The sequence below is a fragment of the Passer domesticus genome, chromosome 9 (assembly GCF_036417665.1).
Source record: "Passer domesticus isolate bPasDom1 chromosome 9, bPasDom1.hap1, whole genome shotgun sequence".
NCBI lineage: Eukaryota > Metazoa > Chordata > Aves > Passeriformes > Passeridae > Passer > Passer domesticus.
This window is the reverse complement of record NC_087482.1, coordinates 4,247,358-4,264,521: the sequence shown is the minus strand read 5'-3', so window position 1 is coordinate 4,264,521 and position 17,164 is coordinate 4,247,358. Positions and strand designations below refer to the sequence as shown.

Here is a 17,164-nt window from a genome sequence, read left to right as displayed (position 1 = left end):
CATCAGATGGAGCTGTTCCCCACTCGGGCGGTGGCATCAGAGGTAATATTTGTGAAATTTATGGAGCAGGAAAATGGCCAGGTTACAGTGGCATGATGAGAGCACTTCCACCTCCAAACAGCCACCCTTTTCCTAATCTGCAGGGCTGGATATAGTGGGGGATCTCAGGGTGTGTTACAGTTTGGGCATGGCCTGTCAGCTGATGCCAAATAACTTCCTACAGAGGCTGGGCAGAAGCTGCAGCCAGGCCAGGCTGGGAAACAGCCCTGCAGGGCGTGAAAGCAGCAGCGGGGCAGCGAGGCTGCCATGGATCCCTTCCTGCTGTGCCAGGCACGGCGTGTCCAGATGTGCAGCCAAAGCCCCCGGCTGCTGACTCCCAGGGGAAGCATGAGGGAAATGCACCCACCTTCTCTTGTCTGCAGGGGTTCCTTCAGCTCTTGCCTCATCTGTTTGGATGGTTCCAGGGATATCTTATCTGTTGTATCTTGGATTTTCCCTGTTGGAGTACCTTAGAGAAAAATATTTCCATTTCCCAGGAATGGATCCCAGAAAAGCAGGGTTCAGCCTGTGGGGTCAGCAGGGACACACTACTCACCCCTGAGATGGGAGCTGGGCTTGAGTGCAGCATCCAAGGTAGCAGCTGGAGAAGCTGGAGAAGTCTTCCCTGTAGACACATCTGTAACACAACAGCCACAGAAGCTTCTGTCACCTGGTGCCTGCCCGCTTGTCTACAATTCTTCCTTGGTGGCACACTGAGAACATACCTGCAGGAGGCTCCAAGGGCTTCAAAACTTTATTCATCCAAGCTGATGGAGAAGCCTTCCCAGCACCCTCATCTACAATGCAGCACAGATGAGAACATTTTCCAGTGTGTGCTGGGATCTCTTTCTGCCACAGGGAACTGGGCACTGCCAGGGAGTCGGGTAAGGCCATGGGAGCCAGATGTGAATAGACATGGCCAAAGCTGCCCAGGGGCCTGGGGAGCTCTGGGCTGGCTCCTGGTCACTCTCCACACTCTTTCCCTGCCCTCAGCAACATCCCTGGGAGGGGTGGCTGCAGCAGTGCAGGGACCTGGGATTCTCCCCCTCACACACAGAAGAAATCCTCCCTAAAGCATGGGGGCAAACTGCAGCAGGCAGTGCCACAGCTATCCATCCCTCCCTCCCTCTGTCCCTCCTGCCCTCCTTCTGTGGGGAAACCCCCCAGATCCCAAGGGCAAACAGCCAGGCCCTCTCAGGACACACTGGAGCCTTGCTCTCCCCCTCTGTCCTTTCCCCACCGTGGGCACCCCGTGCAGTCGCTGCCAGTTTTCAGGACATGTCTCCCATGGAGGGACCCCAGCAGGACTGCTCAGTGCCCTGAGCCTGCTCGGGATAATTCCCCTGGGCTGTGCCGCTCTAGTCCATGCTGTGCCTGCACTGCCAAGCAGCAGAGAGGGCAGCTCAAGCCTCAGCAGGGCTCAGGCCCAGAGGCACAGCAATTACCTCCTGTGACTGTGCCTGGCATGGCCTCCCTTCCTGCAGCAGAGGCTAGCATGGAGCCACTGCTTCTCCTGGGAAATTCTTCCTTCTGCCCTGCCTCTCCATCCACTTCTGGAGAAAGGAAGAGGGACGGCTGGATCAGGTGGGGCTGTTCCCCACTGGGGAGGTGGCATCTTCAGCAGCCAGTACTTGTGAAAGTCATGGTTAAGGATCAGGAATCCACAGAATTTTCTGGGTAGACCAGGGCCCATCTTCATCATAATACCCACCCTTAGTGATCATCCTGGAGACTATGAAATTTCAGGGGATCTCAGGCACATGGTGCAGTTTGGGCTGCCTGTCAGCTAATGCCAAATGCCTTCCTGCAGGGGCTGGGAAAAAGCTACAGCCAGGCCAGGTTGGGAAACAGCACTGCAGGGTGTCAAAGCAGCAGCAGCAGCAGCAGTGGGGCAGCGAGGCTGCCATGGATCCCTTCCCGCTGTGCCGGGCACGGCGTGTCCAGATGTGCAGCCAAAGGCCCCGGCTGCTGAGTCCCAGGGGAAGCATGAGGGAAATGCACCCACCACGGCGTCTCTCCAGATCACTCGGCATCTCCTCCATGTGTTTGGATGCCTCCAGGACTTAGTGTCTCCTCTAAGTTTGTTCTCCATTCTCAGAGGACCTGAAGTGAAATAGTTCCATTTCCCAGGAATGCATCCCACAAAAGCAGTGCTCAGCCTGTGGGGTCAGCAGGGACACACTACTCACCCCTGCCATGGGAGCCAGGCTTCTGTGTAGGGATCAGCAAAGGAGCTGGAGAAGTCCTCCCTGCAGACACACCTGTAACACAACAGCCACAGAAGCTTCTGTCATCTCTGCTGATCTGCACGGGCACCACTGAGCCGCAGCAGAGATGAGGGGATCGTGCAGGGCGAGGGCACACACGTGCATGGTTCTGTGCTGGCACCTGCAGCGATGCCCCCTGGCCCAGCTTTGGGCTCTGAGCTGGCAGCTCTCCCAGGGAGGAAAGTCTTTACCTACCCTCAGCATCTCCCAGAGGCTCAGTAATGGGTATGGGCTGGGAATCCCGATCATCTTCATCAACAGCATCATCTTCATCAACTTCAGCTGCAAAGAAAGGCAGGACACAACAGCTCCTGTGACCCTGCTGAAGATTCTCCTTCAGGCCCGAGTGGCAGTGAGGGCACCTGGGTGTTTGCTGCCCTCCAAGGCACTCCCTCAGCTCTGCCTCCCACTCAGGAGCAGGGGCAGGGGGACCACGTGCCTGCAGTGGCCCCACACTGGGATGGAAGGAGCCCCTTCCAGGGCAGTCGGGGCAGAAAGAACTCCCTGGAGCTGCCAGCAGCTCTAAACCCAGCCACGGGCAGGGCCAGGGCTTGGCAGTGGCAGCAGGAGCAGCTCAGGCTCCCTGGGGCTGGCAAAGGAGCTGCCAAAGGCTCAGCCCCGGGGCACAGCCCTGGGCCCGGCCCCTTCCCTCTCTGCTCTTCTCCCTGGCTGCACAGAGCACATGGAAGGACACACTGGCATTGCACACAGGAGGAAGGCTGAAATCTAAATGCTCCCTTCTCTCACTGACAGCGATCCTCCGTGATCACTGTTGGGCACAATAGTAGAAACTTTGAGGCCAGGATTTGCAGAATCCATCAAACTTCAGAGGATCTTAAGGGAAATGACAGAGGAATATTCCTCTGCACAACGATTACACTTGGACAGTGATTACTCTGTTAGGAAAGGGTTGCTGACAACCTACCTTCACCAAGCTCCAAGATCCTTAAACCATGGTTTACCAGCATTTCCAAATGATGCAAGTCACGATCCCAATCTAGAAAGGAGCACAAATGGGAACTGTTCCATGGTGTGCTGGGATCCCCTTCTCTAGGGAACCGAGCACTGCAAGGGGGTCAGGTAATGCTGTGTGCCTGCACTGCCAAGCAGCAGAGAGGGCAGCTCAAGCCTCAGCAGGGCTCAGGCCCAGAGGCACAGCAATTACCTCCTGGGCCTGTGCCTGGCATGGCCTCCCTTCCTGCAGCAGAGGCTGGCATGGAAGCACTGCTTCCTCTGGGAAATGCTTCCTTCTGCACAGGCTCTCCTTTCATTTCTGGAGAAAGGAAGAGGGACAGCTGGATCAGATGGAGCTGTTCCCCAGTGGGGAGATGTAGGAGAGTGCCCCCCTAATGACAGAGTGGCAAAGCTAGCCTTTGTCCCCCAAAAAAGGAAAAAAGCCCAGAAGTTTCTCCCAACGATCAGGTGAAAAGCCACCTCATAAGACCCCAGAGGCTTCACTAAAACCTTGGGGTCAGCTAATTGGATAGAAGCGAAAAGGTCCTGCCTGGCCCATCAAGTAGAAAAGAGGAGGACAAAAGAACCAAAGGGCTTTTGTGAAGGTGTTTATACCAGTGGCAGACTGCTGTACCTGGATCGGATTTTCTGTTTGTCATTTTGCCTTTTATTAAAGCTTTTTGTTTCTAACACTGCAGCAGAAGCCATCCTGCTCATTATTTGCCAAAGGTAATAGCTAAGCTGTCCTTGGGTGTGCTGGGTTCCCTTTTGAAGGTTTATAACACCCGGCCTGAGAAAAAAGAACCCAGCACGTGGCGCCCGGACAGTATTTCTCCTATTGAGGAAGATGGTCTAGGGATTTTTTGATTACCTCAATCAAAATAGGACATTTTTCCTTGGTATTTGTGTTTTTGAGGGAGCAGGCCTGCACCTGAGTTTTTTGTCCCTTTAAAATAGAAAACCCAGAAGAAGGCATTTGAGATTGAGAGGGAATCTCGAATCAAAGCCTCATACTGGTGAAGAGGAGGCTGTAATTGGAGACGGGACTGGAGCAGCACCGCAGCCTCAGAGGACTCTGCCGCTCAGCTCAGCTGATTTGTCACTGTTGTGACCCAGGACCGGGGAGGAATTTCATACCAAGAAGGACAACTGGAAAACTCTGGTGAGTGCCACCATGGGAAATCGGTTGTCTTTAGCTGAGCAGGATTTTTTTTCATATTTCAATTATAAGTTAGAAATTCAAGATATTCAGTTTGACAAGAAACAGCTTAAAAAGCTTGTAAAATGGGTCTTAACAGAGTTCCCAAACTCAGACATGTCTCAGAAACTCGATCCAGACTTCTGGGATTCGGTCGGACTGAAATTACATAACATGGAAAAGAATAAGAAGTCCAACTTAAAGCTGCATCCAATATTCAGGACGGTGTTAAAATTTGTAACAATGGAAAGTGCAAAGCAAGCAAAGAATGCACACAAGCAAGCAAAGATCAGGGACAGGGCAGAATGCAGGCAGCAACAGCAGGACCGGGAGGAGAGGAGAAAGAGGAGTTCTGAGGGGACCCAGAAGCCTTCCCTTATCCCAGTCGAGAACCAGAAACCCCGGAGGAGCGGCCGGGAGGTGGCCAGGCCAGCCGCCCTCCCCCTTCCCCACCCCCGTCCTGGGAGAGAGGGGAGCAGACCAGCCCTGGCCAGGCTCCTCTGCAAACCACATCTTTCACAATCCCTGCCATACCTAAGTCCTCTGTATTCCCTCTGAAAAGCTCCCTTTGGTGCTCGAAATCGGTGAATTTTGGCAGTACAATGGAAAAAAGCCGAGCCGATTGTGCCCACTCTGAGAACAGAGGAGCTCGTGGCAGACGCCATGATGGCCCCGGCCCAGCCCCGCCCTTCATGGGCGTGGCTCGCCCTCCTCCCCGGGCTCCCAGCAGTCCCTGGGTGGCTCCTCCCTGAGCTCCTGCCCATCAGAGCAGGGACACGCCCCTTTTGTGGGCGGAGCCTGGGTGGTGTCCCCGCCCCTGCTCCCCGCCCACAGCCCGGGAGGGCACGCCCCCTCCCTGCCGGGCGTGGGAACCGGATGTGAGCCCCGGAAGTCACCCTGTCCAAGATGGCGGCGCCCATGTCCGACAATTTACTGGAACAAAAAATAAATTGTTCTTGTGCTCCAGAATGTAATTCCAAATAATCTAAGGAAGAGTTTAACACAGAAGTTGTCACAGATACCTGGCAGAGGATAAGAAAGGATGCAGTTCAGGAAGGAGAGTGGGAAATTGCATCAAAGTTAAAAGTTTTTCCTGTGAGGTGCACAGCAGGTCCTGCACCGAGAGGGAGCTGGCAGCAGATCAGTTTTGCTGAGTTAAAAGAGATTTGCAGAGCCTCTCATTTGTATGGTAACGATTCTGCATATTTCAGAAGTCTTTTACAAGCCACCTTACAGCAAATGTATTTACTCCACACAATTTAAAGCAGCTTTGCACATCCCTGCTGTCCCCAAGAGAATTTTCTCTGTGGGAACTGGCATGGAAACGTTTGTTAAATGACCTTTTAGGAGGTTATGCAGGAACTCCAGCCACTGCAAATTTGACTATAGATCAGCTCAGGTGGAGGAGCTCATACAGATCCTCAAACACAAGCCCGAACTCTCAATAAACAAGTATTACAGGATATCAAAGAAGCAGCAAAAACAGCTTTGTTACAGGTTCCTGATGGCAACAAACCAGAACTAGATTTCACAGCAATAAAACACAGAATAGATGAGCCTTATATTAAGTTTTTGGACTGTTTGAAAATGGCATTAGAAAAGCAGATTCCAATAGACCGAGCCAGACAAGAGTTATTAAAATGGCTCGCAATTTCTAATGCAAACCCGAGCTGCAAAAAAGTATTAGGTGCATTGCCACAGGATCCTGAGCCCAGCCTGACCCAGCTCGTGGATGCTTGAACCGCCTGGGCACCCCTGAGCCTGCAGCAGCCATGCAGGCAGAGGTGCTGGCCAGTGCCATCACAGCAGCTCAGGAAAACACCCCAAAGCAGCAGGAAAAAGCAGCAGAAATGCAAGCACAAGCCCTAGCAGAGGCTCTAAGAGCATTCAGAGGTGCAATTGAAAACCAGCAGACTCCAAGGGACACGTGCCATTCGTGTGGCCAGAGAGGTCATTTCAAAGGGGATGTCCTGGGGCCCGCAGAAGGCCACTGCCCAGAAACAGTGGATGCAGAGGTTTCTGTCACGTGCTAACAGCTGTCACCCAGCACAGGGCTGTCCGTGCCATCTGCCGGGAAACGTGCAGCCTGGCACGGGGCAGTGGCTGCCATGACACAGGAACCCTGCGCCAGGGGCAGAGAGCACCACAGGCCACCAGGGTCAGAGCTGCAGCACGTCTGTGCAGGACTGCCGACCACAATGTCCCCAGGTGCCAGACTGGAGCTGTCCCCAGCCCAGCCAGTGGTGCTGACCAATGCCATTGCTCACACAGTGCCCACAGGACAGCTGGGGCCTGAACCACAACCACGTCAGTTCCTCATCGTGGGAGTGAGCAGATCCCATGCAGAAGGTTTTTATGTCATTCCAGCTGTGCTCTCTGTCACCTGTTCACAGGAAATTACAGTCTTAGCTTTGTGTCCAGACCCTCCATGCTTTTTACCCAAAGGACTGACCACAGCACAAGCTTTCCTCCTACCAGAGTCCCAGAACAGCACAGCTGCCATGGCCTGGACCAGGCTCATCAGCCGCGGGCGGCCTCAGCTCACCTGTGTGCTGCAGCCCCTCGGGCAGCCATCACCCTCAGTGGCCTGACAGATCCCGGAGCAGACGGCATCTGACACCGGAATGGCCACAGGACTGGGCCACGGTGCCTGCGCTGGCTCAGCTGGCAGCTATTGGTGGTCACTGTGAGAGCTCTCGAAGCTCCCACTCAGGCACATTTGAGGGGCCTGCAGGTCGTGTTGCCACCACAAGACCATTCGTTGTAGGAGCTGATTTTGTTCTTTGGGGCCGGGACATTTTGTCGCAATGGGGTGTGAGGTTAGAAACTGGATTTTAACAAAAGCTGTTGATGGACATAACACTTTAAAACTGACATGGACATCTAATACACCCGTCTGGGTCAGCCAGTGGCCCTTACCCAAAGAGAAACTTGCTGCTTTAGAGCAGTTGGTACAGGAACAGTTAAACAAAGGTCACTTAACTCCAACTACTAGTCCCTGGAACACCCCAGGTTTTGTAATCAAAAAGCCAAACAGTGGGAAGTGGAGGTTGTTGCAGGATCTCAGAAAAGTTAATGAAGTGATTCAAGAAATGGGTTCTTTACGACCAGGTTTACCCTCTCCTGTTATGATTCCAAAAGATTGGAAGTTAACTGTTATTGATTTAAAAGACTGTTTTTTCAATATTCCCTTGCATCCAGATGATGCACCAAGATTTGCATTTTCCATCCCATCCATAAATCAGCAAGCACCCTTGAAAAGATATCATTGGCTTTCTCTACCAGAAGGAATGAGAAATTCCCCGAGTATATGCCAGTGGTATGTTGCAAAAATACTTTCCTCAGTTCGTGCACAATATCCAAATTCTCTCATATTACATTACAGGGATGATATCTTAATAGCAGCAAAGGACCAAGCATCAATGCAGGAGACAACAGATCAGGTCATCTCAGCAGTGGAGAAAGCAGGACTCGCTGTAGCAAAGGAAAAAATACAGACACTTCCTCCCTGGAAATATTTAGGATACAGGATGACAGAACAAACGGTAACCCCGCAGCCACTCCAGGTAAGGACAAATCCAAAGACATTGAATGAAGTGCAGCAGCTCGTGGGGACTCTGAACTGGCTTCATCCACTACTAGGCCTTTCAAATCAGGACTTGGCTCCTCTGGCAGACTTGTTGAGAGGAGACACAGCTTTAAACTCACCGCGAGAATTCAACAAAGAAACTCAAAATGCTTTGGACAAAGTGATGAGAGCCATCCAGATGTGCCAGGCTCATCGGTATAATCCTAACCTGTCTTTTTTGTTTGCAGTTCTAGGAGAGAGTCCACAACTTCATGGTTTGATATTCCAGTGGGATCTAGAGAAGAAGGACCATCTGATAATCTTAGAGTGGGTTTTCCTGTCTCGTCAATTGGGTAAAACTATAACAACTTGCCCTGAAATTATTTCACAATTGATTATCAAGGCTAGATCTCGAATGCTTTCACTTGCAGGAAAAGATTTTGCAGAAATCTTTCTGCCTGTCACATCCATCTATTTAGAATGGTTAATTCAAAATTCAGAAGTCATGCAATTTGCTTTGGAAAATTTTGCAGGAAAAATTTCAGTCAATTGTCCCAAACATGAGCTATTAAGTTCATCTTTAAAATTAATTCATAAGCCTTTAAGAAATAATGCACCCCTCGAGGTAATCACATTTTTTACAGACGGTTCTGGGAAGTCTAAAAGGTCTGTGATTGCTTGGCAAAATTCAGAGACAAAAAAATGGGAATCAGATATCGAGGAAGTAGATGGTTCTGCACAGATTACAGAGTTAGCAGCAGTTGTACGGGTCTTTTCAAAATTCACATTTCCTTTTAATTTAGTAACGGATTCAATTTACGTTGCAGGTGTGGTGGAAAGAGCAGAAGGATCTCTGCTGAAAGAAGTTTCTGATGATCAGTTATACGGTTTGCTTAAAAAGTTAATCCTACTTCTTTCCATTCAACAAGAACTTTACTTTGTAATGCACATTCGCTCACATTCTTCTCTTCCAGATTTTTTAGCAGAAGGCAATGCCATGGCTGATTTGTTAGCCGTGCCAATCCAGCACACACTTTTTAATGTTATTGAACTCTTCCTCTGTTTTTGTTGATTTAAGCTTCCACTCACCTTCCCTTCTTTTGGGTACCACTGTGCTTTTTCTTGATGTAATCCATTTAAAAATGTCTAGGGGACCTAAACTGATACTGTCCCATGGCCAAATTTCACTTAAGTGTGTCCCCCTGCACACTCAACAATGAGTCAAATTAAATTCTTTTGTACCATATTGATAAAAAAGATTCTTTCTGTATATTTGTCCCTCTCTATCCCTTTGTCTTTTCAATTGCACTTCTTTCTCTTTGAATGTATCACTTTCCTTGTGGTTTCACTTCCTTGTTCAAAGCATACCCATCTTTCTTTCACAGGGCACTCTCCTGACATCCTCTGGCTTGGGTTTGCAATATTTTTAGCCAGCCCATATAATTTATTTTCTTATTTACAGGTTGTTAACTGGGAGTGATCGATGCATTTGGGATTCATGTCTGTGTGTACTCTGATGAGTACACGTACTGTATCTCCTCTATACAAGGGATAGTAACACTTCTCACAAGTGTTTCCTCCACTTCCTCCAAAGTGGGTGAGTAGTAGCATTGCTACGAGTGGGAGTCTGGTACGGGCTGGCCTCCTCACCTCTCGAACCACAGGGGTTTTCTCGGTGCCCAGAGAGTATTTCCTGGAGGTAGTTCCCAATCCAGTCTTGCCTCCCACTTCTGGTTTTCCCTTCTTCTGGAGACATTCTGCCATGACCTTTATTGTACCGACTCCCTTTCTTCAATTTGGTCCCAATTAGGGTTGCAAGGAGAGTGCTCTATGGAACAGTACCGGAAACTGAGATCTTATTTTGATTGTCATTCTTAGCTGAACAAAACTTGACCTTGTACTATAACAAACATTAACAAGCTTTAAGGATTTAAGGATAACAATGTAGATGCTTCCCGTGGGGGGTTGTGTTCAGGGTGGCGCTTCTTTTGCTGTTTTCCTCAGGACCAATTTCAAGTCTTTATTGTCTCTGCTGCCTATAGTCCATTTGCTTGCCTCATTTGGGGGTTGTACTGGACCCTTCACTGGACTTGCATGTGTCCACCCCCACTCCTTTGTTCTTCCTGCGGTGTTTGTTGTAAGCAGCACCTGGAAGGGGCCCTCAAAGCGAGCAGTGAGTGGAGAGGTTTTCCATGATTTAATCAATACCCAGTCTCCTGGGTTAATACTACGTATTTTACAGTTCAGTGGGGAAGTTTGGGGAAGGTGTCCCTTTTCCCTTAGTTCTTCCAGGGTTGCTGTTACTGTTTCTAAGTATTTTTGCATTGTCATGCCCCCTTCTAGATGTTCCCTGGGACTGTACAGGGTAAGCAAGAAAGGCAGCCCAAGCAGCATTTCATAAGGAGAGACCCCTAGATCTGTTCTGGCTCTTGTTCTTATTTGTAATAGGGCTAGATGTAAACATTTGACCCAGTTCTATTGGGTTTCTAAGACCAATTTTGTTAAGATATGCTTTAAGGTTTGATTCACCCTCTCGCCCTTCCCAGAACTCTGAGAGTGCCAAGGGGTGTGTAACTCCCACTTTATTCCCAGGGCCCTGATGACTTGTTGCAGAACACTGGATGTAAAGTGGGGCCACAGTCCAAATCAATAAGATTTACTAGCCCATATCTCAGAAGAATTTCTTCCAAGAGAACTTTTGTCACAGTTTGAGTTTCTTGTGGGGAACACTTCAACCCAGTGGGTTAGGTGGTTAACTATGACCAATAGGTGTTTATACCCTGGGGCTGGAGTTAATTCAGTAAAATCAACCTGAATACTCTGGAAAGGTCTTATGGCTAATTTCCTCCCTCCTGGAGTTGTTTTTCACATTACCTTTTTGTTGACTTTTTGGCAGGTTAGACATTCTCCTGTGATGGATCTGGCCATTTCATATATTCCTGTCCCCATGCAATATTTCAGGAAAAGATCATATATTCATTGTGTTCCCCAGTGAGTTAATTGGTATATCTCTTCCATCACTTTCCTGGTTATTATTCAGTTGAATATTTATCATCCATCTGGGGTCCAGCACTTTCCATCCCCTGTTTTTACTGCTCCCATTTGCTCTATTTCTTTTAGCTCCTTGTCCTTGAAAACTGGAACCCCCTCTTCCTTTATTTTCCCGTGGTCTTTTTTTACCCTTAGGACTATGACTGAGTCCAGCATTTCAAAGGCTGCTTTTTTGGCTGCCCGGTCTGCTAATTTGTTTCCTTGGATTTCAGGGGTATCCCCTTTTTAGTAGCCTTTAATATGGATTGTGGCAATTTCTTTTGGTCCTCTGAGGGATTCAAGTGCTTCCCTATCAGACTTTCATGTGCCAGATTTTTCCCCTTTGAGTTAAGGTATGCCCTCTCTGGCCAGATTTTTCCAAAGGTATGAGCTATCCCAAAGGCATATTGAGAATCCACGTAGATTGTCCCTATATCATCTAATAAATCAAAACCTCTCTTTAGGGCATATACCTCGCAGTTTGTGCAGAGCAATTTGAGGGTAATTTCCCTTTTTCTTTGTTTTCCTCTGCTTCAATAATGGCATATCCTGATGCCCATTTTCCCGTTACTGTTTGGGAGGATCCATCTATATACTGGGTCCTTCCATATGGTAAGGGGTCTTCTTCTAGCTCTTCTCTTACATTTGTTTGCATCTCAATTAGCTCTATACAATTATGCTCTAAATTTTCCATTTTTGGTTCCCCGGTTAAGAATTGAGCAGGATTTCAACCTTTTGAGGTAACAATCTCTAGATTCTTGACATTCATCAGGGTTATTTCATACCTCAGGATTCAGCTGTGTGTTAGCCACTGAGGAGTTTTTGGCTTAACACTGTCCTCAAATAATGGGATGTGTGTACTGAAATCCTTCCATTTAATGTAGGATTTGGAGTGTCTTCTAATAAGGTAGCTGTGGCTGCCACAGCTTGAATAGAGGCTGGCCACCCTCTTGCAACCACATCCAATAATTTTGACAGATAAGCCACCAGCTTCCTGCTTCCCCCCCAGCCTTGGGTTATCACTCCATATGCTATCCATTCATTAACATTAACAAACAGATCAAATGGTTTTCTTCAATTAGGCAGACTCAAAACTGGGGTTTTTGTCAATTGAGCCTTTAAGTCTTGGAACCGTTCGGTATCCTCCAGAGTCCAGACTACAGGTTCTGTGCTTGTTAATTTTTCATACAAAAATTTTACAGCTTGAGTATACTGATCAATCCATAATATACAAGAGCCCATTAGACCTATTAGCTTTCTTACATCTTTTTTAGTCTTGGGTGGTGGAATTGACAGGATCCCCACAACTCTTTCAGGACTGAGCTTTTTCTACCCTTTTCCAATTAGATGTCCCAGGTACTTTATCTCTTCTTCTACAAATTGGAGGTTTTTCTTTGATCCTTTTAATTCTTTATCTCCCAGAAAGTTTAGTAAACTTATACTGGCCTGTTTGACTTGTTCTTGATCTTTGCCTGATATTAGCAGGTCATCCACATATTGTAGAATTTGTATTTCTTCCCCAGGTACAGAGGATTTTAAAGGATCCTCTAAGGCTCGTCCAAATAGGTTAGGGGACTCTGTGAATCCCTGTGGGAGGCAGGTCCACCTGTGTTGTTGTTTACGTTTGCAGTGTGGGTCTTCCCGTTCAAAGGCAAACAAATTCCTGCTCCCCACCTCTAATGGACGGGCCCAGAAGGCATCCTTCAAATCTGTTACTGAGAACCATGCATGCTCTTGTGGAGTTTGACTAAGAAGAGGATATGGATTTGATACTATTGGCTATCTGGAAATTGTTTGTTAATTTCCCTCAAATCCTGCACCAATTCATAGGTTCCGTCAGCCTTCTTGACAGCTAACATTGGTGTATTATGTGGTGACATGCATGGTTCTAGTATGCCTTCTTCCATGAGTCCCTGGATCACAGCTGTTAGTCCTCTCTGGCCTTCAGGGGAGATGGGGTATTGTTTATCCTGAGCAGGGGGAATTTCTGACTGCATTTCTGTCTTAATTGGTGGGATGTTTAACAACCCTGGCCCTCCTCCTTCCGCCCAGACTACTGGGTTAATTTCTCCCAAATCCTGTCCAGTTAACATTATTTGGGGTACCAAATCCTCCCCTCCTTTGGCACTACTGCAATTCCCATCTTTACTTGCAAGCCTTGCCCCAGTAAGTTACAAGTTATTTTTGGGATATAAAGGAAATCATCCCTACATTCCTTTGAATTGCCTTTTATAATTATGCTCTCTGTAACCTGGGCTCCGAACGGTTCCCCTTTTGCTCCCCACATTTGGCAGATCTTTTTGCTTAGCTGAGCCCCTCTGGGAAGCTTTGTCACACAGGATCGATCAGCACCCGTGTCCATTAAAAACTCATATTCTTCACTCTGGGGACCAATTTCTAAGTTTATCAGGGACTCTATCTAGTGTCCAATCTCATCCCCCACAGCGTCGACCCCTGACACCTCTAATCATCATCTCCTCTCAGAATCTTCTCTAGGATGTGACATTCAGATTCTCTGAAAAATCCCTTTGCCCAGGGTTTTTCTCCTGGGAAGCTGAAAGGTAGTGAGAGAGGCCTCAGAGAAAAGGAAAACAATTCTTATCTCCTTTGCTGCTCCTGTGTTGTGCTCGTCTGGAATGTGTTTGGACATTGTTTACCCAAGGGTGATTGCCACTTTGGACTCTGGTGTGAGTTGTTTTGACTCATTGGCCAATTAGTGCCAAGCTGTGTTGGGACTCTGGAAAGAGTCACGAGTTTTCATTATTATCTTTTTAGCATTGAGTAAGTATCTTTTCCGTATTCTTTAGTATAGTACAGTATAGTATTCTTTAATATAATATAGTATTATAAAGTAATAAATTTGCTTTTGGAGAACATGGAGTCCTCCACGTCATCCCTGCCTACATTGGGGCCCTTTGTTTACAATACTAGGGTGTCCTGTTCTTTCTCAATTGCTTCATCCATTTGTAATTTTTTTACAGGACTGCTTAACATGCTTTCTTTAGCCACAGTAATAGCAATACACATAATCTAATGGTGTTTTTTTCCATTTACCCAGCTTCACTTTATTTTCTGCTCCCCCTTTTGGCTCCCCTCTTCCCACTTCTAGGCTTCCTCTTGTTACTGCCACCATAATTTTTGCTTTTGTTCTGTTCTCCTCATGTCTCCTTAAATAAATTTTCAGAGTTTCCCAGATCCTTAATTCCCCTTTCTTGCCAGTCTTCCAATTTTTCCAGTCTTTTAATTTTTCTAATTTCTGCCTGATGTCAGGCCAACCTTTGGTAACAAACCATACTTTTAATAATACTTGGCCCTCTGGTCCATCAGGATCGATGCTGGAATGTAACTGAAAATTTTGTTTTAATCGATTTAGCCATGCCCCTGGGGACTCATCCTTTTCTTGACTCCCATCAAATGCTAATTGCTGCCTTTGGGTACAGATTCTTTTATGCCTCTTACAATTAGGTTCCTGTAGTCTTGCATGTTTCCCTGGCCCTCTTCCTGGATGGGATTCCAATTTGGGTCCACTACAGGGAGTTTTTGCTCACCTGGGGGTCTGGTGCAGTTTTCCTTCTCCCACATCTTAACCCTGCTGGCCTAATGAGGCATATCTCCTCTGGGGAGAAGAGGATGTTCATAACAGAATGCAGCTCCCCCCAGGTATATATATTGGGACCCAGGAACTGATCTCATTGCTGTGCTGTCCCAATGGGATCTTCTACCAGGTTACCCAGTTCCTTTTTCAAGGTTCTTTCTTCAGAGGCTGTCAGGGGTGCATTTACAAACCTATTCCTCCCACACCCCCTCCTAGAGGGACTTCCCTCAGGGGAAACAGCCTCTCCAGATTTACCTCTGGCCTTACACCCCTTTTTGATCTGGTATTACAGTAAGGGCCAGCATCTGAAGGGTTATTCGACTGGCTCTCTAATTCTTTGTTATCATTTTCGGAAAGGTGCAGTTGTTAGGTTGGAGGATATATGCAGAGGCTTTTTCTCAGGGAAAAGTGTTGTATTCTGACTTAGAGGTTGAGCATGCTGCAGGTTAGTGGGTGTAGGGGGCAGCAGAGGAAAAGCATCAAGGGGTGGATATATATGGGGGAGTGGAGTTGTTGGAGGGGGTAAAAATGACATGGAGATTCCCTGAGGATACAGAGGAGAGGCGGGGATCACTGGAGGGGGTAAAGGTTGGTTTTGAGAAGCAGGAGGCTGGGTGTTAAGCAGGGGGGGGTGGCTTGATAGTTGGGAAGAAGAGTTGGTGGGGCTACATAATCAAGGGGATCCCACCTCTTTTGAATAACTCTCTTGTTTTCTTTATCCTTTCCCTCAGATTTCTGCTCTTTATCTTTTTTTTACTTTGTATACCTTTGAATCTCCTTCTAAGAATTTGACCCAGCAAGTAACTAACTCTACTTCTTCTGCATTAGGGCTTTCTTGGTTACACACTTGCTGATATAATAAATTACATAACCACTTGCGAAAAATGCCATTCACTTGTTCTAAAATTTTAAAAGTTTAATAGTAAATAAAATAGTTTTAAAATGAGTAATAAAAATTAGAGCAATATTAATTTGGACAATCAGAGTTAGGACAATAAAGGAGAATAAAAAGCAATTTTTTTCTTTTTATTCTCCTTTATTGTCCTAACTCTGATTGTCCAGATGCTTCTTGGGCACCAAGGCCCCAAAAGCATGGCTTGCTAACAAAGGATTAACCCTTAAAAGCAATAGCCTGTTGTATATTCATATATCTCATACATGATTCAAAAATTCTTTTCAAACAAAGGGTGTCTTCTGCTTAACTTCTGCTCCCCCCTCATTTTGTAAATCAATTCCTCTGCCTCTTTCGAGTCCGGAAGAAGTCTGGTTCTTCCCGATAAGAAGTTAATAATTCTTCTCGTGGAATTTTGGTGTCTTGGAGCTGTTATATCTATGCGCAGAATTTCTTCATTCTCTCACAGATTCCTTGAGCTAGTTACAAAACATATCTTACATCATATAGGGTCTATTTTAATATTATGCTGTAGATGAAAAACTTTATTTACCACACTACTTAAAAGGATTAATACAACATAACTTTCTAACATAACACATATAGCATTCATTTTAATAATTGCTGTGAAAAACGCCAACCACTTGTTTTTAAAATTTTTAAAAGTTTAATCCTAATAAAATGGTTATAACAATAGTAATATAATTAGAGTAATAAAAATTTGGACAATTTGGATTCAGATAATATGAGACAATAAAAACAAAGAGTTACAGACTTTCGTGTACCTTTTTCTGGGCAACACAAGCCCGAAAAAGGACACCTGTTAACAGAGGATCAACCCTTAAAAACAACAGCCTATTGCATATTCATACATCTCATACATGATGCATAAATTCTATTCAAACACAGGATTCTGTCTGTTCATCGTCAACTTCTTTGTCTTAATGCTAATGCCAGCTTCATGTCTGAGTGAGACAGGAAGAAGTTAGTTTACTGCTGATAAGGGAACAATAAATTCTCTTTCTCGGAAAGTTGTAGGTGTCCTGTGGCTGCTACCTGGTGCAAGTCCTTTCTTTAAAAAAATGTCATACATAGCATACTTTCTATTTTAAGTTTCTATTATGATAAAACCTCCAACTATATTTAACACACGACTTAAGAAAATTAATACAGCATAACGTTGTAGCATAACACATAAAAGATTCATTTTAATATTTACGAAAAGCCAATCATAAAATACGCATTTTTGACAATCTCTCTGGGCAGAGCCATCCCAGCTCTGCTCGACTCCTGGCTGCCTCCCGCTGCTTCTGTTTGTCCCCTGCCTGCTTCCCTGCAGGTAGAGCTAAATCTAAAGCCTGCCCAGCAGCTGTAACCAGAGTCTGGGGTGCTAAAAGTGGCAAAAACCCTGGAAGAGGCTTGGTGGAGGAATCTCTATGAAAAGAATTCTCAGAACTGCAAAACAATCTGCCCGCCTGAGCCCAATCTGAGGGAATGACTTCCCGGGAAGAAACCATGGCAGGGGTGATTCCCACAGCCCCTTGGCCAGGCAAAGTGGATCAGGAGCCCCCCTTGGCAGACCCTGCTGAACAACTTCAGAACAAGATCCAACCACAACTTG

General features: G+C 46.7%; 1 protein-coding gene and 2 long non-coding RNA genes across 3 annotated transcripts in view; 1 reads left to right on the top strand and 2 right to left on the bottom strand.

Moving 5' to 3' along the window:
• LOC135307549 (serine/threonine-protein kinase PAK 1-like) overlaps positions 1 to 17,164 on the top strand; it is a 437,852-nt gene that overhangs the window by 154,532 nt on the left and 266,156 nt on the right. The window lies entirely within an intron of this gene.
• The window catches only part of LOC135307053 (uncharacterized), a 36,502-nt gene that overhangs the window by 1,442 nt on the left and 17,896 nt on the right, over positions 1 to 17,164 (bottom strand). The window lies entirely within an intron of this gene.
• Positions 1,273 to 3,306, bottom strand: LOC135307052 (uncharacterized). The gene is made up of 4 exons (XR_010367793.1): positions 3,232 to 3,306; positions 2,502 to 2,588; positions 2,229 to 2,300; positions 1,273 to 2,142 (listed from the first exon to the last, which is right to left on the bottom strand). It is a non-coding gene; the product is annotated as an uncharacterized LOC135307052 (long non-coding RNA).